Genomic DNA, 26712 nt, shown 5'->3' with positions numbered 1-26712 from the left:
AAAGTTTTATTTAATGCCTCCAGTCCTTCCAGAAGCTGCTGGGTTTGTATTTTGTAAATGTCCTACATAGTGCCAAAAACATATCCCAGCTTTTAAACAGAGATGGAAAGCAAATGTTTATACTACATCTGAATCTTAAGTTAACTTGCCTCTTGATTTAAACTGAATGCGGTTAGCATACTGTTTGTGCTGACTACTTAGGATGTAGTTTTGTAGTATTTTTTTGTTTTTGTTTTTTTGTTTAGTTTTACACAGTTTGAATATGAGAGGAAAACTGTGGAAGCTCTTGTTTTCCTTGTCTCATTTGAATACGTACATTTCAAAATGTGAACAGAAATTGAATCAAAAGAATAAAATATGAAAATTATAGTGATAAGCAGTAAATTTTAAAAGTGTTTTATGATCTTTTGGTCATTTCAGTGCTTTTGTCAAGAGTAGGGTTCTCTAGCATCTGACTTACCCTCTAGAAAAATTCACCTCTTTCTACAGAGTGTGTAGAAAGCCAACAGCATCTAATTTTGGTACCTAATATTAGATACTTGTTGAAGCATTCATAAATGAGAGCAGGAGAACCTTTACATTGCTTTTTTGCCTTGTGTCTTTTCAGCTTGTGTCTGTGCTGGGGTACAGCAAAAATGTGTGCTGTGTCCTGTTTAATACCTTTATTGATGAAACAGAGAGGTGGAAACAGAGAGCACTCTAGTCAAGTTTGCAGAAGACAGCTAACTGGGGTTTGGCAGACAAGGAGTTGACATGAGGCAGCAGTACACCCTGGCAGCAAAGAAGGCCATCGGCATGCAGGGCTCTACTGGCTGGAGCACAGCTGGTAGGTTGAGGGAAGAGATTTACTTAGCACCACATGTAGAATACTGCATCCATTTTGGGGCACCCCAATACAAGAAAGGTATCACTAAACCAGAGTGAGTGTAGCAGAAGACCCCCAAGATATTAGTAGACTGTCAGGCATCTCTGATGGTATCTCTCTCTGAAAAAGATAATACTGAAATCCCTGGAGAGACATACATAGCAGACCTACATTAAGGAATACTCATCTTCTTTGGAATGGTTCCTTTCAAGCATGCAAATGAAGAAGTTGGGGTTTCTGTAGACAGGAAACATAAATTCTCATTATTTCTTATCTTCGTAGAAATCTAGCACTGATTCTGGTTTATAGGTAAAAGCAAGTCAGAGACATCACATACCTAAAAGGCAGGCAGGCAGCGTCTTTCAGCTCTATAGAAATGTTTTCTGGGAATAAATGGTAGCCAGTGCAGTGGGCTGCAGCTCCTACTGTTCATCCCTGCCATCACTGAATGGCAGGATTCCTCACACAGCTTTAGGGATAAATAGAGAAAGTCACAAGGAGAACCAGTGTGTGTAGATCCAGAGGATGTGGTCATGTGTCTCAGAAGTTACCTTTTTTTTTTTTTCTTACTTCCTAGTTGTCACTGCTGAGGGTCCACCAGACTCTGATAATTCATTTCTGAGCCCCAGTCATCCAATTCTGCTTGAAACCACGAAGAGGATTGCTTTGCTTTCATGTGCCACATAGAAAGTGGCACCTTTCTTACTGCCACCATCCTTAGTGGCAGTCCATAGGAATGGCATCTCTTTTTCCTGTACACAATGATTTTATAGATAAACACACACACACACACACATATATATATATGAATCTCATTCCGCAGATGCAGGGAAAATGCATGAGTGCCATTTGAGTCAAGGCATATAAAGATCTACCTGGTTTGTCACACAGAAGTCTGGTATTTCTATTTATCAGACTTTTGCATTAGCCTTTCCTTTGGGACTTTGTATTTGCATATGACTTCTATTTTTTTTTTTTTTCTGGTAGAAACCCGTTCCTTATTTGATGTGTAATATTACTGAATTTCTGTGTCCAATAAGAGATTTCTTCTTGCCTTCTGCATCTCCTAATCACTCCTAACAATTTTTCTCCACTACGAGACACAAAAATGTTAGGAATTAAAACTGTCTGCCTTAGAACAGTCTCTGCTATCCTTTCAAGAAACATGTTATTAATGGTATGAAGACTTTCAAATGTTCCCTTATTTTTATTCTAAAACACTACTCTGCCATATGGGTTAACTATACCACCTTACATTACAAAGCATTCATAATTTCTATTATGCAGAAGGTTTTTGTATTCTCAGCATTGCTCAGCTCCTCTGAGAAGTGGCATTTGCACTCTACCAGCTGGGGCAGAGTTCCAAAAATCAGCCATGGTTTCTGTAGTGAGCTGGGGAGCTATAAAAGGAGTTTGTGTTTCATAGGGAGGTGGATTGTGCAAGGTAATCTGTTGCTTTGGCGTTATTCCACGACATATCCTTGTGTAGTAGAGACTGAGAGTTTTCCTAAGTTCTCCATGATGGAACTGATCATTCCCTACTGTCTGGGGAGAAAAACACATTATCCAGTTCATCATGCTTTGTATTATGCCTTCCATCTTTCTTTCCATATCACCTTGAACTTCTTCAAAGTTTCTTTGATGATAAAATATCTCTAAATGGAAAGCCTTAAAAAACACACTGGATCATTATGTGTTAGTCAACTTTTCGGCTAGAGAGCAGATGACAGTGTGTAAACTCCCGCAGGTATATGTCTGTTTGCATATTTCTATAGAGTTTGGACCCAGTTCGGTAATTTTTACATTCTAGATCATATTTGCTACTCGAGACAGCACTTGAGAGCGTGAAGTACCTGCCTACTTTCTTTTAAAAATTTAGTCATGTTGAAGTGGATGGAAATCAATTTAGAAGTGTGGGTTGAAAATGAGGAATGTTCATCCAATATTTTCATAAGTAGGGAATAATTCAATTCAGCACAATCATACTTGAAATATAAACCCATTTAAAACCTATTATTTTAATTGTGTCATCTAATACAACAGAACTAGCCAGATTGATTTAAAATATATATATATATTGAAATTATGAAATTCTATTAGAAGGAATTTTGTTATCCACTTCTACAGCAAACTGTGTATTAATTTTAAACACCTGAAGTTTTAATTCTTCGTTATGCTACAGGATTAGTCTGTAGACTTCTATTTCCTGATAATGAAGAATATAAAAAATGCAGGCTTTATCCTGTCCCAGTCTAGTATGATACCAGGAGTCAGTTTTCATGTTGCGATGAAATCTTAAAAGGTAAGATGCTATTTGAGTCATCATTGGTTAGCAAGTAAAATAATGTTAAATCTCTTTCAAATACAAAAGGTAACAGAGTGATCTATAGATTTTTTTTTGAAACAATGTAGAAAGTATTGGCATATTGTCATGTCAATAACCTATCCTAACTAAGTTTTAATGTTCAAAGTGGAACAGAAGTTTATAATAAGGATATATCATCTCCTATTTCATTTCAAAGTCACTGTGCTTATTTGCTTGTTGAAGGCTCTGGGATGATCAAGTTTGAAGGGCACTAAATAAAACACAAATTCTGTCTCATATGATAATGTCAGTGGAATTTACTGGATGTTTCATGTCTGTTTGTTGTTTGAGGGCTAATATAACTCTGAGTTGCTGTGGCAGATGTGCAAAAGGCCCAATCCTGCATCAAGTTTATGTCATTCAAGATCCCTTAAAAACACCCAGAAAGAGCAGGCTCTGCACTGCAAAGCTTCAAATGTAAATACTTATTAATGGAAATATTTAGAATTTGGCATCACTATCACTTTCAACCATATTCCTGTTAAGGTAGATTTCCTCTCAAGTGGACAATGTATCTTAAATTGAATCTGGACTAGTCAGGGAAATTGACTTTAAGCTCAGCTGAAGGCTGGTTTGATTATGTCACAGTTCCAACCTGTAGCTATTGCAATGCAAAAATAATGAATAATTATTTTTTCCTAAATTTTCCTAAATATAATTTTTCCTAAAAATTCCTAAATAATATTAAATAAATAATAAATATGTATAAATAAATATAAATAAATAAAAATATGAATATAAATAAATGAATATAAATAAATTATTAAATATAATCGTAAAGATAGGAAAATAGCACTTAGCTTTTAAATATTTTAAATTGTTTCAAAATCATTTCAGGGATTTTTGTCAACACTCAATGCTGATAAAGCTATTGACTTTTCAGTTTAATTCTCCTTATTTTACTTGATCCATACAGATATATTCGTATGTGTATGTGGTGTGTATTCATATACAGGAGATGCCATAACAGCAAGAGCTGCATTTTCTGTACTTCTGTTTATCAACATCTGAGCTGAGCTGGCCGTCTATGAAGGGCAGACTCATTGCTCTCTCTTCCTTGCTGGGCTGCTGACCAGGTGCATAGTGCAACTGAACACATTTATAGTTTCATAGAATGAAGGATTGCTTACATTTTTATTGCACGAGGTATATACAATTCATAGCTTTGAGCTTGAGTTACTTCTGGTCAGACTGGAATTTCATAGGCAGTGAAACTTTTTAAGTATATAGATTTCCTCAAGACTCACGTTAATACTTAGCTGTATTTTCTGGGTTTGTCATTTTCTATTTTTTCATGTCAAGTACCTCTACAAACATAGTAAGTTTTCCCTGTATTTGACTTGTCTAGTGTGCTCTTAACCCCCATCCATGTTTTCAGTAATAGAGTAGGCCTGTATGCTATGGAAAATGTGAGTTCAAAGCCTGCACTTTCCTTCAAACTTACCCAGGTGTTTATCCTAATAATGATGTATTAATTCGTTGCTTTTCTATCTTTCTGTTAAATACTATTCTCAGCTGCTGGCATGACATGCAAACATCTTATTTCAAACCATTCAGCTAGCTACCCAAGAAACTGCTCTGAATTCTGGCACTATCACCATGTCATAGAATAAGAAAATATTATTCTTATATCTCTTATATATCAATAGTGCATAGATGTTATATATTTTATGGAGACAGTCCACACAGCACATTAGCCTCTGAGCTGCTTAAAGTTGTTATAAGTTACCTCTGTCCTCAGTCAGCCAGCTGGAGCTGAGGTTGCTCACAGCCTGGGACCCCCAGCAGCAATTCAGGACAGCTGTTAGGAAAACAAGCAGGTTGTTATAGATTTGTTACAACTTCTTTTACTCCAAAACATCAATTTCCTGTAACTAGCATTTTCCAGGGAAAAACTATTTGGTGGCAAATTGCTGATCTGCTTTAAACACCAGCAGCAGGAGGGGTCACTCTGTCAGTTTGGCAGTCTCATTACCCAGCTACAGCTCTGGCCCTCTGACTCACAAACATTCATTTATGTGAATTGAATTCATGAGAAAACGAAGACATCCTAATGGGTATAATGCCTCAAGTAGGCAACAAGACAGCAGAACCCGAGCATCAGTGGTGCACAGATTGGGTGTCTCCTAAGAGCATGCTTGGACTGCGAAGTCTCAACCTGTTTTGAAATACAGTCTTTTGATAAGGAAGAAAAGCGGGGAGGTGCACAGTGAGGACTGTTGTGGCATGGAGCTATTGCAGGTTAGTTAGAACGTGTGCTAATTTTCTCTGTGATAAGAATAGAGTCTGTTATTTTCTCCTAAATGTGGCTCTTCAAAGCAAATAGAAGTATGAATTATGGTGAAATTGCTTTAATTGCTAATATTATTAGATAGAAGACAAAGGAGGCAGGTCTCTTGTTTCAAGATTATCCTTTCTAATCCTGAGAGGTTTTTTTTGTTTGGTGTTTTTTTTTTTTTTTCCTAACAGCTCACATTTCTATTTGGATTCATGCGTTAAGCAACCTGCCATATTGAAAATCTTTAATACTTTAAATCATGTGTGATTTTCTCATTTGACAGCATTACCAGCTTAGTGTGACAGCAGAACCTATCAAAATCCTGTCTCCTCAGCACTGTGAATTTGCTCACATTCTAAAACTTCATTTTTCATTAAATTAACAAATCAATAGCTAAAAGGATCAATGGATCTGGTAGCAGCTGGTTTAATCTCAGCAGAAATGGATTGCTGCAGAATTCTGTGTTGCTGTTGGAATTGATGCAGCTAGACATCTTTTGCTCAGAAAGTCAATTGTGGTGAAAGTAAAGCATTTTGTTTAAAAACAGTATACTAAATTGGTGGTCCTTTGTGCATGTGCTTGCATACACACACTGCAAACTTTTTTAAATAGACCGTAGGAAATAGAAAGTGCTTTCCTCAAGACGTCATCTCAGCACCTTCTTAAAGGTCTTTTTTTCCAAAGCTCATTCTTCTGGTCATAAAAATTAAAAGTTTTTTTTTTTTTTTCTTCTTTCTCTGTTTGTTTTTGTTTTTCTACTCTAAATCTCCAAGCATTCGATACTGCTTTCTATTTTCTCAGTTGTTCAGTGTGTACATATGACACAGATCATTTTCTTTTTTGTCACTGAATGCCAAATGAAAGATAACTAAGTACATAGCAGGCATTTTACAATCCTTATCACACACCATTAGACACTAATGTACTATAGTAATGATCCTGATAATTGCTCTCTCACCTCACAGCACACCTGCGTCTCAGATAATATATTTTCAGATCTTCATCTTTTACATAAATTAAACCTCTTTATCAGTATGGCATAATGAAAATTCTTCTAATACTGCTGAAAGGTGCCATATGTAAAACTGTGATTTAGGTGGGCATGAAACATTAGAAATTTCACTATTTGTCGAGGCAAGTGTTTGGAGAAATTGATAATATAACTCTATCTTAAATGTCCAAAATTCAATGAACAGAGGAGTGAACCAGGTCATCTGGTTCAAAGCCAAAAGTTTCCTACATTATTTATTTTATGTTAGCAAGTTGTTTACAGTGGATTTTAAATGTCATAGGTTATAGAACTTCTATATCCTCTGGGAGAATATTTCATGGCTGAATAGATATTACTGTCTACTTTTTTTTTTTCTTATCATCTGGACTATGCTTTTCCTTTGTTTTCCTTTTTATTTTTTTAACTTTGCATTGTTACTCCACCAGCCTATCACCCACCTTGTCCTCAATGATTACCTACTTACATTGCTCTACAGATCTTTACAATATTGTCCTCTTCTTCTGAGTTTGCTGTTTGGGCAAAGCTCCTCCTATTTAGCTATTTTAATCTTTGTTAATTTCTGTATCATGATACATTCCCTTTATTGCATTTCTTTTAAATAATTACAACTGCCTTGTTCTCAGGAATGCAGATATTATTTCCGATAAAGTATCATCAGAACTGATCATCAAAGTTCCTTGCTCCAGGATGCAGTTGTGTACTTACCTGCTGATCTTGTCAATGGGTTTTGTTGTTGTAAACTCAACCTTACTAACCTTATTTTGCCATCATTTCTCACACCCTGAATCAGTGTCACTGGTCTTGTCACTTACAGCAATCATCTTCTATAGGATGTTTGTTTCCAAGTTGTTTTCTTAGATGCATTAAGCTGGATTGACCTATTTGTACTTGGAAATCATGAGATGTTCACCTGACTGCCTGAATCTTACTAAATGCTGGAGAGAAATGATTTGTGATATCTTTCAGACAGGGGAATCTGTAAAAACATCAGTACACCTAAGTGGAAGAAGAAATGCAGAGAATGCTTGGAAAGCTACAAGTTAGGTTTTATCATCTCTGTGAATTTAAAATGTAATGGGTTTATGAGTGGTCCATTTTGTGCCTTTATTTTCAAACATAACAAAATTCTCTAGAGCCATTTTTTCTCCAGTTGAAAAGATGTCTGACATTAAACTCAAGTTCCACAATGGGTATGATCCTAGAATCATGCGGATCACACTTAGGAGCCTGTTATATTTTTATTACTCCAGGTGATATACACAGTTTTGAATATTAAATAGTAGTTTCAATGACAAAAGCAACATGATATGGTAACAGGTCAGTCAAGGAGCTGATTAAAAAATAAGTATTATGGGAAGTGACTGTTAATAGACATGGGGAACATTCTTGATTAAAGAATACGGTGTCCCATACAAAACATATTTTAAATAATAATAATAATAATAAATTTTCCCCTTAAGGGTAAAGAGAAACAGAAGAGGTCTCAGACTCTCTCTACTCTAACATTTAGGAAGAATCCTTTTCTCTAGGATGTCATCCCCAACAAAATCAAAATCTAATAGGTGGCCAGTTTCCATTCCAACCTCTTCTCATTTATCCCCAAACTAAATTTGCTGAATCTCAAATGCTAAAGATGAGAGGAAAAACTCATAATCACCTTGTGTGTGACATCTGCAAAATCTGTGGCCTTGCAAGACTCAGAGTATTCCTGTTTGCTTACTGCTGAACCTCCTTAGATTTGAGATTTGCTGTCAGGATTTTTACTTTCTCATTTCTGGATGCTTTCTAAAATTAACATTTCCTTTAATCTCTTGTCCCTACTTTCACTACTGGGACTCAATCTATCTCTGAGATCATAGAAACCATCAGAGGGAAGGTGTCACTTTGCCATCATATGACTCAGACATTTCTCTTTCAGAGGCAGTGCTGCAATATCTAGTTCAGGTCATCAAAATCCCGAGGATAAAGCCATTTTCCATCCATGTGGTTGTTCCTAAGGTCTCATCCCTCAACTAGTCTCCTCTGATTCTTCTGCGAGTTTTTTTTGTTTTTTTTTTTTTCTCTCAAAAAACCCTCAACAAAGAAGATCACCGAAGATTAAGAAGGATGTAGTTATGTCATTGCTGGACACCTGCTCGCTGCAAAAGGGAATTCAGAGAACAGTCCTTCTGTTATTTACCTTTCCTCCCATACAGCCTCAGGCATCCTTCTACAGTTACTACTGGCCTCAGAGAGAAGAATTTTTTACCTCCATGCTTACATTGTTTTCCCCAAATATTTCCATTCATCTAGTAGGAAAGGATGAGTTTTTGGGGTTCTTTTTCGATCACCCTTCTCATTCTTGGCACCTTCTCTGGTCTCTGCTTGTGCCTTCTCTTCATAGCCCAATGATCTAGCCATCAATTTCTCCACTATCCAAGTTATTTTGAGCGTTTCTTTAATTTAAAAATAAATATCAGAATCCCCTCAGAAAAGGCTTTTAAATCTTGGTGAGCATTATAAGGCAAACTGGTGGCTTGAACTGTAGATAATAAAATATAATTGTTGGGCTAACCTTGGCAAGAGCAGGCTCTTGCCTAGCTCAGTGCTAATTCCTCAAGGATTTCCCTAACTCTGTTGGATTTCTCCCCATCTAGGCCTGGCTTTCTTTTCTTCTTTTTCCCTATCTCTAATTTTGGCAGTAGCAACAAGTTTAACAAGCTTGATGCTTGGACTGTGTCAGAGTCAGGCCCAGTGAGATGTGAGTATAAGACAGTAAGTCCATTTTTTCCCCACAGTTTTTACCTGACAAGCAGGTCTACCTTCTTAAACAATATCCTCTTTAATATCTAAGAGACATAAAGAGGACTTAAAATTAAGTTTGAGACTAACATTTTGAACCTCACTCAGACCACCTTTGCCTGAAGAGCATCTCTTAGGTCACGAAGAGCAGTATGTGCATGAAAACATGTTATGCGTAGGCACAAGCCAGCAGATGTAGAGACGAACCGTTGAGCAACTGGTTGATGGAGTTCATGCACACTTACGAAAGCATCCTACGGCCTTTGTAAATCTCCCAGCCTTCCCAGGGAAGCAGTGACTGCCTTTCTCTAACAGTGGTTGTGGTAGATTCCAGAGGTCTCAGAAACATCACTAGGAGCCCCAGTGCTTTTAGGAATTCGGGCCCACTTTCAGCCTTCCCCCTTCATGACAGTGTGCTGAAAAACAAAGATCTTCCCTTTTCCATTTCCCTCTATTCCTTCATTTTTTTGGGGACAGGTCGTCATGGTAACATGCCGCCTGAGGCCAGGCTGGATCCTGGCCACTGATACTGTAGAGAGTCAGGATTCAATTTATATCTATGCTACCTACATAACCAAGTCTTCCCGTACCTTTTCAGCTACCATTTTCCTTTGGCAGAAGAGCCCTCCTTTTTCTGGCTCTAGATATCATCCAGAAGTTTTGTATTTTGTATCAGATGAAAGAGATCCTACCAAGATTATTTCTTAATGCTATTGGGAATATAGGATTGACACCCTTCTTCAGAAAGCTGAATGCCTTTATTTGCAGATTCACAGTGATGACAGTAATTGCAACATCATCCTTGCAGAAGTGGCCCAGCTTGAACATCATCACATTGTGATTGCAGATTTTTCATACAAAGAGCTCCAATTTGTTTTAGTCTATTAACATTTCAAGAACATATTCACACCCCTTAGTCTTTCACCAAGATTTTTGTAGGTGACATGGGCTAGATCTCTTCCCGTGGTTTGACAAGTAACTGCTGGCTGGCTGGCAGCTCAGCGGAGTACCTGTAGAGCTCCATTTAATCCGCTTTCAGTCTTCACTACCCTCTTAGCAGCTTGCCCTTGGAATACAAATCCTCAAACTCACCAGAAGCTGTGGTGAGGGATGCCCACAGTGTGAATGTGTTTGTGATCAACAACACATCCCAAAGTGCCTCCAGTGACTAGTGGGATTGATTCCCTCCACAATAAGCTAACCATGGTCTGGGGAGAGGCAGAGCATGGCTTGTTTCCTTCAGCTCATTGTTCAAGTAGTCATTACTAGCACCTAGCAATTCTCTTCACTCACCCCAATCCATCACGGTATTTCAGTGGGACGGAGAGTGGCAGGCAATAAAACGTCTCCTGGAATATAAATTCGCTCCTAATTTGTTTTTCTCTAAGCCATTATTTCTTGTGCGATGGTCCTCTCCCAGGTGTTTTGGGCCTGCCAATCAGTTGTTGCTGGCATTTGTTTTCCTTTCCCAGGTTGTGGTATCTCTGGACCTGGCAGTAACAAAGTGAAAGACCTATCAGCTGTAAGGCCATGTTAAACCCAAGAAAAATGCAAAGCTTGTCACAGACAAAATCTAAAACACAAACTACATTACCAGAAGGGCAAAGTGTGCTGCATCAGGATCTACTTCAGTTCCCTGGATGTTCGTAAAAGTGTGTTCTGGGCTTCCTGTTCATCAGTGGAAAATTACCTGCAGTGAGACACTGACTTATCAAATAAGAATGTTTGTGCCCTCCATGTCAACAGCAGAGTATTTTGGGGTAGTAACAAGAGCATCTGTACTCCAGTGCTCTCCATACCTGCATTATGGATATTTGCCTCCGATGTGCTTTCCATGTTCTGCTGCCCAAGGCTACTTTTGCAGGAAGTTACAATTGCTATTTGCACATGTCCTGGAGGCTGGCAGAACAAACTCATTGGCTTATTGCTTTCTAGGTAATCAACTCATCCAAGAGGGATTGGTTGGTTCTTCGTCATTTGTGAGTGTGTCCCATAAGAAGCTTTCCTTAAGCATGTGGGCACTCACCAAGCCATCAAGGCTCATGCACTGAATTGAGTCAAAAGAGATTTTTTCAGTCATACCACTGACTATTTTAGTCTTTTTTTAGCCAGTCGTACCACTGACAAATTATCAAATTGAGAGGGACAGAACTGGACTGTAGTGCTCAAAATAAATAAATAAAAATGCTGAAACACTGCATCTAGCATGCAGTGGGAAAAAAATGAATAATGAGGCTAGTTGTTAATTTACCTTAGTAAATTTGGGTCGACTGTTTCCTTAGCAAGGCATGGTTAATACTCTGTGGTAGTACTTGCATGAAGCGTCCAGATCTACACCTATACTGGTAACCCCAAACCATCTCTCTCTTTGCTGTTTCCACTAGGAGTCTCCACTGACTGGACCCTCCTCCCTGACCCTGAGTACCTTAACTGCATCTTCTAATTTACATTTTACATTCTAATTTACATAAGATGCATCTTCTGCAAATTTACAATATATTATTAGCTTAATGAAAGCATTTTCTGTTCCATGTTAGTAGGTTTCAAAATGGTTGCAAAGCTAAGGCTGTCTCACAAACCATCAATATTTAATTAACATGTTCTACAGTACATCTGGAACTGCATATTCTGCAAAGCTAACATGACTTAAAATACCATAAAACTGGTATGAAATAGATTAGGAGTATTCTCCCACAAAACTGGATTGTACAAGGAGAAACATGCAAGTGTAAGGGTGCACAGGCACCACTGGAAACCTTTATTTCTTGTCCACATGTGAGATTATCACCACCTCAACAGGCGTCCTCTGCAATTTGGCAGCTGGGCATATTCATGTACATGTAAACATTACCAGAAATTGTCTCAAATGACATGCTTGCAATTGCCAGGTGTTTTCTGCAGTTAAAAGTACTAACAGTCTCTGTGCTGGGTAGAATCGACAGGCAGTACAAGGGTGCATTTTTCCTGTAACACCTTCCTGCTTGATGCACAGAAGAAACTCATCCATTTGTTTGGGTCAGTTTTATTTCTGTGTGCTTTGCATGAACTGAATGTGGCACAGAAAAAAATGTAGTGGAGCGAGATGAGAAAAAGTAACGCAGAAGCCACAGAAAAATGTTCAATTTATTATGGTATTGTAAGTCCTGACTGGTGCACAGCTAACATTGAACCTGATGGTGCACTTGTTAGACTTGCCCCATCATTGGGGGGATGCTATTATCTGCTAGCTCTATCAGTTTCACTCCATGTTTCTGAATAGTGCATAAAATGCCTGCAATATGGAACAACAATTCCGTAGTTTATCTTAAATCACTCAACTACAACAGTGTGTTGCTTGGTGTTATGTAATAAAGGATGGACATGATAAAGTGTAATATTTAATTAAACAAAACCCAGCACTAACTTACCAAAAGTGAACTCCTTTGAAATTGATCATTAAATCTCCATCATTGCTTTGACTGCCTGGCCACGGTATTTTTTATTTAAATGATGTGCCAACTGCAGAATGTCCTAAAATGCAAAGCCATCGGTTGCAACAGCTTGTCTGGCTGACTGTGCATAAATTGCATTAATTCCAGCTGCTTCCTCACTCCACTGTGTATCAAACACCTCACCTTTGCTTCTGTTTGTTTTATACGAAGTAGAAGAGACAGATGATACTGTTAGTGGTCATTGAAATATTTTCATAGGCAAACAGACATCCTTGCCTTGGGGATTGTCAAAGTCACATTTCAGAGTCTTCTCTCATTTATGCAGATGTTAACACACACACATACACAAAAAAAAAAAAAAAGTACATCGTCATCTTGATGGTTTAGGGTTGTCTTTACAAATCTGGGCAAAGTTGCTTACATTGACTCAAGGAACCATAAGGACCGTAAGAACCAAAGAACCATAAGGTTTGTTGTTTGTGGTGTGAAGAGAGTTCCTCCTCTTTAGGTGCTTTCAAAAAGCCAAGTTATTTTTCAAATTCTTGTATTTGCTAATGCCTATAAGAATGGATAATCCAGGAATCTTGATGGTTCCTAAGATTTGCCTCAGCAGTGGTGCAGAGCCTCCTCAGCCTCCCTACTCAGACCCTGTTTGCATCTTACAATTCTCACAAGCGTCTTAGCCAGCTAAGTTGCATTGTCCTGAACAGTGCTCTCATCTTCATGGCTACAGTCTTATACTGATGTCAAAGCAAGCCCTTAGAAATCCAGACAAGGTCTCCTCCTGTGTGCTGGAGGTAAGCCGTGATGGCTGCTTGCCAGGACTCAGTGACAATGTGTCTGTTTTTCCCCAATGTCCCAAAGTGTTAATGCACCTGATGAGCATCAGCATTGTGGATAGCGAAGTGGTTGCAGTTTCAGCACATGCTGAAACTCCACTTTTTTGCAAATACTTTGCAAAAAGTCTTTGCCTCTCTGGAGCAGTAGCAGCCAATAGGGGCTTTTTTCTGAGAGCTCTTGCAGAAATCTTTTCTTGCTGAATTGAGAATTGCATCTTAAAGTTCATCCTGGCTTTGACTTTGACCAGATGAGTCAGAAGTGGTCCTGACTTAGAGTTCTCATGGGCTTTCCATGAGAACATGCAGCTTGAGTTTCCAGCCAACCCACTGGGAAACCTTTCACAATACAGTTCCTGCTTCAGCTTGTCAGGGAGGGACCCCAAAAGCAATACCAACAACGTGGTGTCACATTAGTGAGGGTAGAAGAGGGACCACAGATGTTGCTGACATGGCTTACCCACCATGCGTGACCAGTGTGCACTTTTGGTATTTACATTAACGTTTATGATTAATTTTTTCCTAACCTCCTGCTCAAGCCCTTCAGTGGAAAGGCTGACTTTGCAATCTGGAAGCTAATATTGCTGGGTCTGATTAGATTATATGGAAAGGAGATTTTTCATCTTCCCACACCTCTTGCCAATTAAGATTAGGAGTCTCATAGATGATTCAAATCTCATTATTCCACAAACATTGTTAAGATTGGGCGTATGTCAGTTTTGCATTAGAAAGGAGTCTATAAAGAAGCAACTGTAATACTAGGGATGAAATTTTAAAGACTTAATTGGGATCATGAAGGAGATACCAGAGGTATTATGAAGCCTAACACATTATGTGCCCCTGAACAGAGGCTGTTTCCAATTTTATATTTCATCAATATTACAAACCTAGAAACTGAGAGACATCCTCTTTTTGTTGGCTCTTGTCTATTCTTACACTTCTGGATTGCTGTGTTAAATCTTTTTTCTCTCTGTACTCAAAGAAGGTCTGAGTTCATTTTCCTCCAAATATTATTGAAAGTGAGTGGGAATCTAGCTGGCAGGCCTCTTTGTGTGGTATTCATTTGCCTCGAAAGCTTAGCTGTACTATGTAAGAGAGACTGGTTAGGATCCGTTCTGAACATGCAGTATTTATGATATATGATGGAAGAAAGGGGAAGGAGAAACAAGAGCACTTGAATTAATTCCTATTGGTAATCCCCAAAATAGATTCATAGCACAAGCTGATATCAAGCGTAACATCAGAGAAGCCATGTATGCTTTCCTAGACAAATGCATCCTGTAAATGAAATTACCTGTAATTCCAGGCTTGTGCCTTTCTTAATCAGACTGCCAGTCAAGTTCCTCTATGTCAGCTGTTGTATATTTGAGCTGCATACATGCAAGTTTATAACTGAGATGAGGCTGCTCATATTCATTTCCATTTTTGACCTAAGCTGCTGCTTCCTTTAAACCCTAAAACATTTTCTCAGGCTAAGAAATACAAATCTAATATGAAGAGGTGGATTGTTTTTTCCTATCCAAAGGTAATATAAGAGAATTCTCTCATTTTAGTTAATGTTTATTTAAAAAAAAAAAAAAAAGTTCTTGTATCACATAAATGACATCATGCATTGTGAAATAAAAGGATCTCTTTTTTTTTTCCTGAGTTTTCTAATGAACTCTATTTAAAAAAAAAAAAAAAAAAAAAAAAAAAAAAAAAACTTCTACAAATTGTGCAGAGCAGAAGCAACCCCTATTTGTAGTCTGTACAGCATGTTGAAGACTCCAGTCTCACACAAAGCTCCAGACACTATACGATGCAGAGTCATCCTGTGATGCAGTAGGATCCAAGTCTGGTAAGTCTGGTCTATTTTATGCTTCCCAGGGAACAAAGCACTTGACCGCTTTTGACTTCCTTAGTGCCTGACCAAGATGCACACACGCTTTCACTGACTAGTCCTATAATTGTTGTTTTTGTTTTTTTCATAAAGGGTACAGAGAACAGCTGTTGTCTTATGGGACCTTTTCAAATAGGGAGCTCAGAGTCTATTTATCCATGGTCCTAGCCTTAAACAGCATTGATAATAATTCACACTAATGTAGAATAGAGCTAGATGAAATTGAAGAGGACGGCAGAAAAGGCTCAAACAATATTTTAAAACAAAGAAACTGGAAAAGATTATTATTTTTTTAATTCCCAAACACAGTGAATGTATTTTTTTTTCTGTGCAATCATTGTAGAATTTCAGTAGAGAATTTACGTGGGATACTATGCCCAGATACCAGTAACAATGGAATGAGTAGAGGAAGAAAGCAGATTCTGGAATAATTGCAGAAGAAAAGACCAGGAAAAGCAGCTTGGGAGGGGAGAAATGTCATCATGGTAGACAAGAAAAAATGGAAATTCTTGGAATGAAACCACTAAAGAAGTGAATAAAACAAGTGATCTATGGTGTTGCTCTAAAATATATTGCATTTGAAATAGATTTAGAAATGGATGAAGTTCATCTGTTATGTAGGAACACAGACTAGATGATCACATTGATAGTTACCAATGATCATATAGTGAAACTAAAATAACTAAGTTAGAAGTGAAATACTCTCTAAATGCTTTCAAGAGGGTGACAAATACTTGCATATATTTTTTCTAAGACTTAACATTATATGAGATACACCTATTTGTTGTTTGTACTAATTGAAAAAGTAGCGGCAAGTGTAAGTTACCGTACTGCGGTCGAGTTTGTTAACAGAGCCAACTGCTTGTTCCTCTCCTATTTTCCATCAAAAATTAATATAACATACAAAACATTATAATATCCAAGAAATATGCCAAATGGTACCTTGTTTTATTTGGTTTTTTTTGTTTGTTATGCTTTTGACAAATGCAGACAGCTTAGTTTTACAGTTCAAAACACTGAACAATGGTAGCAGAGACTCGCAGACACTGACCTTGTCTCCCCGTCATTTTGTTCACAATGTGATAAGGGTGGATTTAAGTGAATTGACTGTGTACAAGCATTCTGCCATCCCCAGTGGTGAAATATGTGTATTGTTAATTGCTACGGGGCTAAGACAACCAGGATCTACAGTTCAGTGGGTAACCCTCTTGTTTCCTTTCATGTGTCTGCACCCTGGTTTGAGTTGCAGTATTTATGAACTCTAAACTTAGCTGTCATGAAGGCTTTCTAATGAGTATTTAAAAGCTGAAACTGAGTTAAACTTCACTGGAATTAAATTCACAACTTGATGACAAATGGGTATGCAACATCAGTAGTCATCAACATTGTAGGCTAATCAATCCTAATTTTTCACTTATGTTTGGTTTGGCTTAGGGATTTTTCTAGCTGCATCTGACCATCTGCTAAATATTTAAAATTATGTGTATAAATGGTGTGTGTATATATATATATAACTTGTTGCCACTTTTTTTAAAAATGTTTGATTGTTCTGCAGCATCACTGATAACACATATGCATGTTACAAAATTTAAACATTTTGTTTTCAGAATTAAAACTGACTGTCATGTGAATGCATGTGTTTAAAAATCAGGATTTGCAGTTTGGGCAGATACCATAGCCATGCAATCCTAGCTGCTGCCAGGAACTTTAAAAAGTACATTTAAGCTAAACAATCTGTGATTAAATGGTCATTTTTGTGCCAAATATCTGATTGCAAGTTTGCACCTGTAGAGAAGTATATAACTGAAAAAAAAAAATAAAAAGTAAACTGGCTGTAGGTTGAACTGCTCATGCTCCCCACCATTCTGTGGTGTTTGGCTCCTCATTTCACTAGCCACAGCCCTACCTAGCCTATGAGTTGTGAGGGCACTGTTCTGGTAGTCAGGATACTACCAGTAGCTGGGTTGACCTTGCCTCTGCTTCAGGGTTGTGAGAAGACCTTGTAAAAGCCTCATAGCTTCAGTTCCCTCCTTTTTCTTTCTTCTTTTTTCTTTTTCATTTTTTTTCTTTCATTCCTTTTTTTTTAAAAAAATTAATTAATTTTATTTCCTTTTGAAAGCACTTGGCACTGTAGAAGTGGATACTGTAAAAGAGACAGGTAGTTAATATCCATCCCTGACATCCAATACAGATGAATGCTAGAAAAAAGCCATTCTGGTACTTCTTCAGAAAACTTGGGAAATACATGGAGATTTTGTGAATAATGAAAATGTTTCTATAGTAAAACTTACCTTTGTTCTTAAACTTCCCTACCCATACCAATAGTTTTATGGAAAGCAGCATTTTTCACATGAAGCTGATTATTTGAGAATTGATATTAAACTCATGGTTCATCTTCGTGAGATTCCTGTGAAATACCTTAGCATGCTCAGTAGAAATAGCTAATGCTGATAGTTGTCATCAATCACATGAAGCATTCTAGATGCAAGGACTGAATCACAGAATCACAGAATTGTCTAGGTTGGAAGAGACCTCAAGATCATCAAGTCCAACCTCTGACCTAACACTAACAAGTCCTCCACTAAACCATATCGCTAAGTTCAACATCTAAGCGTCTTTTAGAGACCTCCAGAGATGGTGACTCCACCACTTCCCTGGGCAGCCCCTTCCAATGCCTAACAACCCTTTTGGTACAGAAGCTCTTCCTAATATCCAGCCTAAAACACCTCTGGCGCAACTTAAGCCCATTCCCCCTCGTCCTGTCACCAGGTACGTGGGAGAATAGACCAACCCCCACCTCGCTACAGCCTCCTTTAATGTACTTATACAGAGCGATAAGGTCACCCCTGAGCCTCCTTTTCTTCAGGCTGAACAAGCCCAGCTCCCTCAGCTGCTCCTCGTAGGACTTGTTCTCCAGACCCCTCACCAGCTTTGTCGCCCTTCTCTGGACTCGCTCGAGCACCTCCATGTCCTTGTAGTGAGGGGCCCAAAACTGAACACAGTACTCGAGGTGCGGCCTCACCAGAGCCAAGTACAGGGGGACAATCACTTCCCTAGCCCTGCTGGCTACACTGCTTCTTATACAAGCCAGGACGCCGTTGTTTCAGCCCCGTCCCCCTTCTTACCTAGTTCAAAGCTTTCTCGATGAGCCCCGCCAGCTCCTGGCCTAGGATCCGTTTTCCGCTTAGAGATAGGGGCCCTTCTGTGGCTGTCAGGCCAGGTGCCGAGTAAAGCGCCCCATGTTCAAAAAAACACCAGAATTTCTGTGTTGGCACCAGCCTCTGAGCCACGTGTTTATCAGGTGGGCTTTCCATGTCCTCTCTGTACCCCTCCCTGCCACTGTTTTCTGGACGAAAACACCACCTGCACTCCCGCTCCATCCACTAACCGTCCCAGTCCCCTAAAGTCCCGTTTGATGGTCTTCAGGCTTCTCTCTTCAATGTCATCATGGCCAGCCTGGACTATCAAACGAGGATAATAGTCAGAGGGGCAAACTAGGTTGGGAAGCTTTCTGGCAATGTCCCTGACCCTGGCCCCAGGGAGGCAGCAGACTTCCCTACGGGTAGGGTCAGGCCGACAAATAGGGCCCTCTGTTCCCCTAAGAAGGGAGTCGCCCACAACAATCACCCTTCTTTCTGTCCTGGTGGAGGCAGTCCTGAGGCGTGGAGTTGACTTCCTCACCCTAGGCATCCTCCTGGGTACACTTGCTACCTCTTCCTCAGCTACTGGTCTCTCAAGCTCCAGGGCCTCAAACCTGTTGTGTAAGGGCACCTGGAAAGGTGGGGCTGGTGGGGAGGCCATTGCCTGTGATGTCGAGCAGGGACCTGTTTCCATTCCTCCTCAACTCCTAGGTCCCCTGCCTCTGCCCAACAGCAACAGGGCAGGGGGTCCACCCCCATTTGGGGTGTCTCACCCTGGTACCTGTCCTTCAGGCCGCGCAGGGAGTTGCTCCACAAGTCTATCTCGCGCTCACACTCCCTGATATCCCTCAACCTCTTGACCTCCTTGAGTTCTGCCACGAGGCGGACCAGGTCGTCCACCTGCTCACACCTCATGCACACAGTCTCTCTGCCCCCCGCAGGTGGTAGCAACAGGCTCAGGCACTCCCTGCATCCGGAGACCTGAACTGCCGCAGTTTTGAGTGGGCAGTCGGTCTGTGTGCGTACAGACTTCCTGGAGAGCGCACTGTGCCTGCTGTACACCATAGCAGCTGAGCTAGACCACTGTTAGAGGAGGTGTTCGTATGGGCGAGGTGGAGCGCTCTGCCCTTCCTGCTTGCCCTTCCTGCTTGCACAAACTCCTTAACTGTATGTTCAAATAAAACAGAGGTTTAAATAAATCACGCATACAAACCAATGCTAAAATGCACAATCATGGTATCCATAACTAAAAATGTAAGCGTATGAATAAAAATTTCAATCCTCTCCTTTTAAAAATTGGGTGGTATTTCTTGCAATGGGTTGGATTGTACTCATTGCTACAATTCCTTGCTAATTATAATACTGTTAAAGGGATAGTTACACAGAGAAGGGAAAAGAGTTGCATAACTTCAGCTAATCTATTAGAAAAGCAATTGATCTTGTAAAAGTTGTGAATCCAAAAAAAAAATGAGCATTGAGATCTTTAAATTATTAAAAACTACAGTCTTATAATAAGGCCATAACAAGAAATTGTATCCTTGTAAATAGTGACTGCACTATTCTTCAGGTTTTTATTGTTAATAGCTGCCTGTAAGAATATTACATTCCTTCAAGGTATGCCTTCTCTAGAAAGCTGTTCTACAGTTTTATAATAAAGTAATAAGTCATGTCAGGGAGAGCTTTAGTAGGCTTTCAGTGTACACCTTGAGTGTGTGCTGAGGCATGAAGCAAAGTGCCATTAATTATTTGAGAAGTTTGCTAGTGCCTTACTGTTCTTACACAGAAAATCAGATGGACAACAATGGGTTAAGCAGCCAAAAAATGCTGTTGCTACAATTAATAGGCTGGAAGTTTTGGTACTTGTCATGAGTTGAAACCTTGCAGCTTCAGAAAAATCACGTCCAAAAAAAGCACCTGCAAAACAGATGAAATAATTGATATCATAGGAATTAATTAACCCAGGCGAGCAGATTCACTTGTTATGAACAGACAAATGTGCACCTGCAAAGTTCCTGCACAAGGAAAAGGCAAATATAGCATGAACTAACTAACATATGTAGACTTGAAAATAGAACGATGTTTCTCACTACGGGAGGAAGAGAGAGGAAAAATGGGGAGAAGGATTAAAGAGAAACATCATTTTCCAGTATCGGTAAAAGGGACAGAGAGGAAGAACGACATGTATGTTGTAGCATTTGATAAAGGACACCATGAGATTGACAACCTGTTCTCTATATACATGTATCAACAATTTTGGTACATATATTGGAAAGAAAGCACTGACAGATAATTTGAATCTTTCTAATGGTAGCAGGTATTTTTCTAGCATTGCTGTATCTCAGTTGAAGAGAGAACAATTTTACAACTGTTATCACCAGTCTGAGGAAGTTCTTTTTAAAACATTCCAATAAAGAAAACTCTTTTTGGAACCAACACCACATTGGCCACTATCTGAACATATTTATGATATTGGAGAAAACCTTATAGACAACATGACACCTACTTGATCTAGGAAACAAAGCTAGCAACACAGTTCTGAGTTAGGAGAGCTGTCTTTTTACAACCATTGTAACAGTAAAAGGAAAAGTGTAGAAAAAGAGGAAGCCACAGCTTAAATGAGCTGGACCATTTTTCAGCCCCTACACTAGCACCAGCCAGCATTGTAGAGCAATCATCTCTGAGGATTCACATTCTTTGTGATCATGAAAGATACAAAGCAGCTCCTTGGAGGAATGCCATTCTAACATTTATGATACAGAGATGGATAACGCACAAAAGGAATTAGCTAAAAAATGGATCTGATATCTGCAGACAATTTTTTCTCTGGCAGAATGAAATATTTTATATGGTTTGCAGAGTCCTCTTATAAGGTTAGATTCCTCAGCTGTCCATAGAAATGTAAATAATTCTGTGAAAACATTAGGCTTCGTGGCCCACCAGTTTGGACACTAATTCCTGCTGAAATGATCAGGGGAAATCCAGCAAACACAGGTTCTTTCCTCAATTATATTAAATAATATCTTACTGTTTGCTTTTTTTTTTTTTTCAAACTTCTCTTTTGTAATGTTCACTGCAGTATTCAGAAACTTATCATACTGCTACCTTCTCATTTCCCCCCAAAAGCCCTTTCAGCAACAGCTATAGCCTAACCACTATTTCAACTTTCCTTTATGAAAAGCAATTTGATATGCTGAACAGCTTCCAGCAATGTTAAATAAACTACTCCCTGTGTGCGTTACGGCATGGTGCCCTCAGTCTAATGGATTTTCTTGATTTCCATACTGCTTTAGTCTGAGGACTAGAGCAGCAACAGTTCCCTTCTGATGTTTTTGTTTGTTTGTTTTTTGGAAATGGTAAAGAACTCTGCAGAAGAACCTCTCCTCTTCAAAAATTTGTGGACAGATGTGCTCTGCAACATCCATTCCACAGGAGATGACATGCCCACTTGCTTCAAAATGTTCCATTTCACGTTGGCTTATGCGTTGACAAGGACCTAGATGTGTTAAATAGAAGCTGTTAAAATTTACATGGAGATTAAAGCATTCTCTCCACTTTTCTAACATGTGCCAGTGAGCTTTCCTGACTAGCATGTTCCTCCTTTTTGGTCTGTGTGTTAACCACTTCCCAAATCTGCCAGGGTAGCTGGGTGGAAGAACACATCTATCCCAAAGACACCCTGCAGGGGATATGCTGAGGTGACAACTATTACAGCTGATTATCTGGTATTTGTTTTAAGGACTTGCATAGGTGCAGAATGCACCTTGGCATTGCTGTTTTTCCATGTCACTCAGATGCCAGCTGTTTACTGGACTGACGAAATGAAGAAAGCATTTTCTTTCCTTGGGCGGGGGGGGGGGGGAGAAAAAACAACTTTGCAATAATAATGATTAAAAAGCAATAAAATGCATTATTAAGTTTTACTTTAAAATAAAGAGTTTTTACAGCTGCTATGGATGAATCTGTGGACTCAGTAAGTAACTTCCATCATTTACTCCAGTGCTGCATCACCCCAAAGTGTTCTTAGGGTTATGTTTCTTCTGCTTTTCTAGTTAAAGATGGGTACTGAAGATGCTGGAGAAGGCTGCCTGGAGATGTAGTTGTCTTTTCCTTCCATTCTTTTCTTGCAGTCTTTCCTGGTCCTAGGAGTAGGCACTGGTACGTTGCTGGGAGTCGCTTCCCTTCTTTTCCACTGCTCTCATGTTCCTTGATTACCATTTCTGTTGCATTCCTTAATTACTCTGACTGATTTCTTTTCTTTACTATCTTCCTAAAACACACTGATGTTCCTTTAAAATTAGGCACTGTAGAAAATGCTATTTAAAGATTTATGAAGTCTGGGTATTTGTAGATTTTCTATTGGGATCAATCCATAAACAATCAATGAAACAAAAGGCTAATTTGAGCACAGAGCAGTACATTTGAGTATGCATATTTCCCACCTCAAAAAATTTACCTGATTTCAGGGATCCCCATAACAGCCGCCACATGGCAGCCAAAAACAGTTGCTCACCTGCTCAGGGAGGTGCAGGCTGTTGGTGTGGTCTCGTTTATCCTATCACTTAATTCAGCTACCCTAGTCATCGTCTTTTGCTTTGCACGTTGCTGAGACAACTTCAAGACAGCCTGACAGCATCAGAGTCCCTCTCAGAAACTACTTACACAGATGGGCAACAGCCATGGAAACTAGGGAACAGATTCTGCTTTTACCAACGAACAAGAGGTCTTTAGGGCCATGCAGAGTACACATAAATTACATTTAGACTCATAGGTTGTCATTGCCTTCGCATGGAGGAATCAGAGATCATTTCCACTGAAAATACTGAACCAGCTTTGGTGTTCCTGATTTGGGAATCTTGAGCCAGTTTTCAAAGGTCATGTTTTTATTAACGGGGAGTCCCTGTTGTAATGCCAGTAACACTGTGCTGCAGTAACGTGGTAGTGCAGTCTATATGTGGTTAAAATCTGGAGTCTCCCAATCCTAATAGCTTCTTTTTTTTTTTTTTTTTGGTTGTTTGTTTCGTTTTGTTTTAACCTCAGCAGCCTTTTTATTGACTTGGATGCCCAAAACAAATGTTTCTCTCAAATCACTGACGCATCTTCACTGGGCAGGGGATAATTGCTGATTTCTTCCAGGCACATCGAAGTGGCATGAAAGCTGTTTTGTTTTGATTTTAGCCTGAGTTTGTTTTTCACCAGTGGTGCTTATACAGGCATACATAAAAGGATCTAACACAAAATGAAACTGTACAGTCATCTGGGAGCCCCTTTAGGGAGGTGTAGCTGAGCTAAACATAACAAAAGTTGCAATATTATAACTTTCTCTAAAAAGTTAACTGTATTGATTCATCAGTGCGGTCTATAAAATGCATTTAAAGGCTAATTTAAAAAGGTTGCAGACCTTATTTAAAGCAGTGTAGCCTGTATTATGAATAGCATTTATTTTACAGATATGGTCTCAACTTACAGCTTCAATCCTTGATATTTCCAATCAAATGAGCCTCTTTTCAGCTGCTTATAATTTTTCCAATTTATTCATTCATGCTGAAACATTGCTACCTGCCATCTACCTGTTGTAGAGATAGTTCTGAGAATTAAGTGAGAAAGTTGTATCAGTATTGAAAAAAATTTTATCTCTTTTTATGATTAGTACCTGTGCTTACAGAATCATGTTCATAAATTTGCATCTACACAAATATGTTTAGAATGTTCATTTTTATTTCTTTAAAAACACTAAAATGAATCCTTATTCAAGATTTTTCAAAGAAGATAGCAATCTACAGTGCATTAAGAAACATAGCATTAGTACTTGAATAAAAGTGTCCCTCAAATTTATCCAAACAACTCAATAGTTTAATCCCTTATTTAGCAAATGTATTACACATAATTTAGTTTTCTGTTTGTGTACGGGTCTTGTTGATTTTTTGATACAAATTCTTGGACACTAATCTTTCTCCTGCAGTGTTGTATTGTAAATATTCTTAAGGTTTTGTTGGTTTGATTTTTAAATTCAGTAGGGCACAACTACAAAACAAAGTCCAAATAGATATTTAGTAAGTAAGGACCTTAAAGTAAATCATAAGTGGTCATAACTACCTACATAGCTACCTGTCCTCTCTGTTCCACAGAGAACCATGTCACATTTAATAGTTATATTGGATTTTGAGAATTGTACCATGCTAGCCCAGTGATCTTCATGGATATGAACCTATAGAATAGTCTAAAAAGTAAGCATATCCACCAAATGTGGTATTATGGTATAAAATTAACAAGATCTTAATTTCACTGTTTCATCCGTTGAATCTTGGGATCATCTCTCTTTTTTCTTATTGTAGCCAATTGATGCTATTATTCACTTTAGATTTATTTCAGTCTTTTGAGGATGGAAAATAATGTAAAATTAGAAAACATTTCTATTAGTCTTTGAAGAGCAATTTTACATATAAACTTCATTATAATTAAAATGTTCCTTGGCATTCTCCACACCTGTTGATGTACAGTAGAAATAAATGTTTTATTTTGCCCATTAAAACTTTGATAAGTTGCATATGATGAAGTTTGCATGGGTCTTAAACTGATGATCTCCCAGTGTCCGGTTTCCAATAAGTAGACAAGATTTCCTGTGATTTAAAGTCTTATGGATCATCTCACATCCCATCACCTTTTTGATTTTGTCTCCTTTTTTTTATACAAAGGCATATGTATGTAGGTAATGTGTGTGTACATACATTTACTACTGGAGCCTGTCTGGAATGAAATCTTGAATTTTTTTATATATATATATATATTGTTTTTTTTTGAGGTAGAACAAAATAATAGCCTGACAGGTAGATGATTCATTAAATTAGATAAAACTGTGGTGTGAGTGTGTCCTATAACATACACACACGTTGTGAATAATGTTATGTACAAAAAAAAAAAAGGAAGAAATATTACTTAACAGTGTGTTACAAAGGCCTTTGAAGGCCATGTATGGAGATAAAACCAAAATTAATGCACCTATGTTACATACGCCTACAGGAAAACACATAAATAAGGTAATAAATAGAATAGGTAGGCAGCCTGTGACATTATCATTCTGCATGTAGTTAACAAAGAGAAGAGCACCTGTCAGCTGTGTTTTTCCTACACTGTCACTTTTTCTGAACCCCCATCTCCCTCTTGTCTGTAAGTTTAGAGGAAGCCAGGATGTTAACAGCCAGTCTTCTTCCCAGATCTTTGAAAATCCTTCCACTACAAGGCAGTGACAAAGAACAGGTTTTGGTAGCCTCCAGCAGCAACAGGAAAGCAGCTAATGTCACTGAGTAATTGTTGCTCTGTATGTGAAAAGTTTAATAATATAGTTTGTTTTCACACTGCAAAAGCTATTTGAGTCACCTCAGTGGCAAACAAGGTGTTTATCTTTGTTGTTATCAGAAGCCTTTACTTGCTAACTTAAAACTCTTTGAGAAGTAGCTAACAAAGCACCTTAAGAAGTGCAGAATAGTATTCACCTGTGTTGTGTAGTGAAGATCCCAGCTCTTTGATGAGCCATTGAATTGTATCTAGTATGACAGGCAGTGATAAAATTAATATCATTGACTGTTCTCCTTGCTTGCATGAGCTTATGGATAAAATTCAGATTCTTTAAAAACATGGTATGTGACCCAAATCACTGCTCCAGTTCTTGAATTGCAACTGATGTTTTATACAGAGAAAAACTGTATTGACATGAACTGAAAATAGTTTGATATATACCAATTATATCTTTTGTCATTTCTTGTAATCATTTTAATAAACAGTCTCGGTAGAATACTGAAATACAAGAATGACAGAAAATAAGTCACTGAAAAAAAGACAACACAAAGAATACGTAATTTAATTTAACTATCTTCATTATATAGTTTAATTAGAGAAAGCAGCCTTGTACCTGACTCTTTTTCTTTCCTCTCCCTTTTTGCTTTCCAAAGCCAATGATATGTTTAATACTGTCCTCTCTTCTCCACCCCAAAAAATAGAATTATTAGACAGCAGAAGATATTGGCAAGAGAAGAGATTGATTTTAGTATACAAACACAGATGCATTTAAGTGCATAAACCAGCACACAGACATATAATCCCATCAGATTTACCTCAAATGAAAAGGAAA

At 38.4% G+C, this 26712-nt stretch overlaps 1 protein-coding gene and 1 long non-coding RNA gene across 4 annotated transcripts in view; one reads left to right on the top strand and one right to left on the bottom strand.

Annotated features, from left to right (window-relative positions):
* Positions 1–26712, top strand: part of EPHA6 (EPH receptor A6) — a 516782-nt gene that overhangs the window by 224063 nt on the left and 266007 nt on the right. The window lies entirely within an intron of this gene.
* LOC311430210 lies at positions 10041–19682 on the bottom strand. Its single transcript, XR_014688618.1, has 4 exons — positions 19569–19682; positions 12709–12923; positions 10896–10991; positions 10041–10814 (listed from the first exon to the last, which is right to left on the bottom strand). It is a non-coding gene; the product is annotated as an uncharacterized lncRNA (long non-coding RNA).

The sequence above is a fragment of the Aythya ferina genome (assembly GCF_964211825.1).
Source record: "Aythya ferina genome assembly, chromosome: 1".
NCBI classification, from domain to species: Eukaryota; Metazoa; Chordata; class Aves; order Anseriformes; family Anatidae; genus Aythya; species Aythya ferina.
This window is presented reverse-complemented; position numbering and strand designations above follow the sequence as displayed.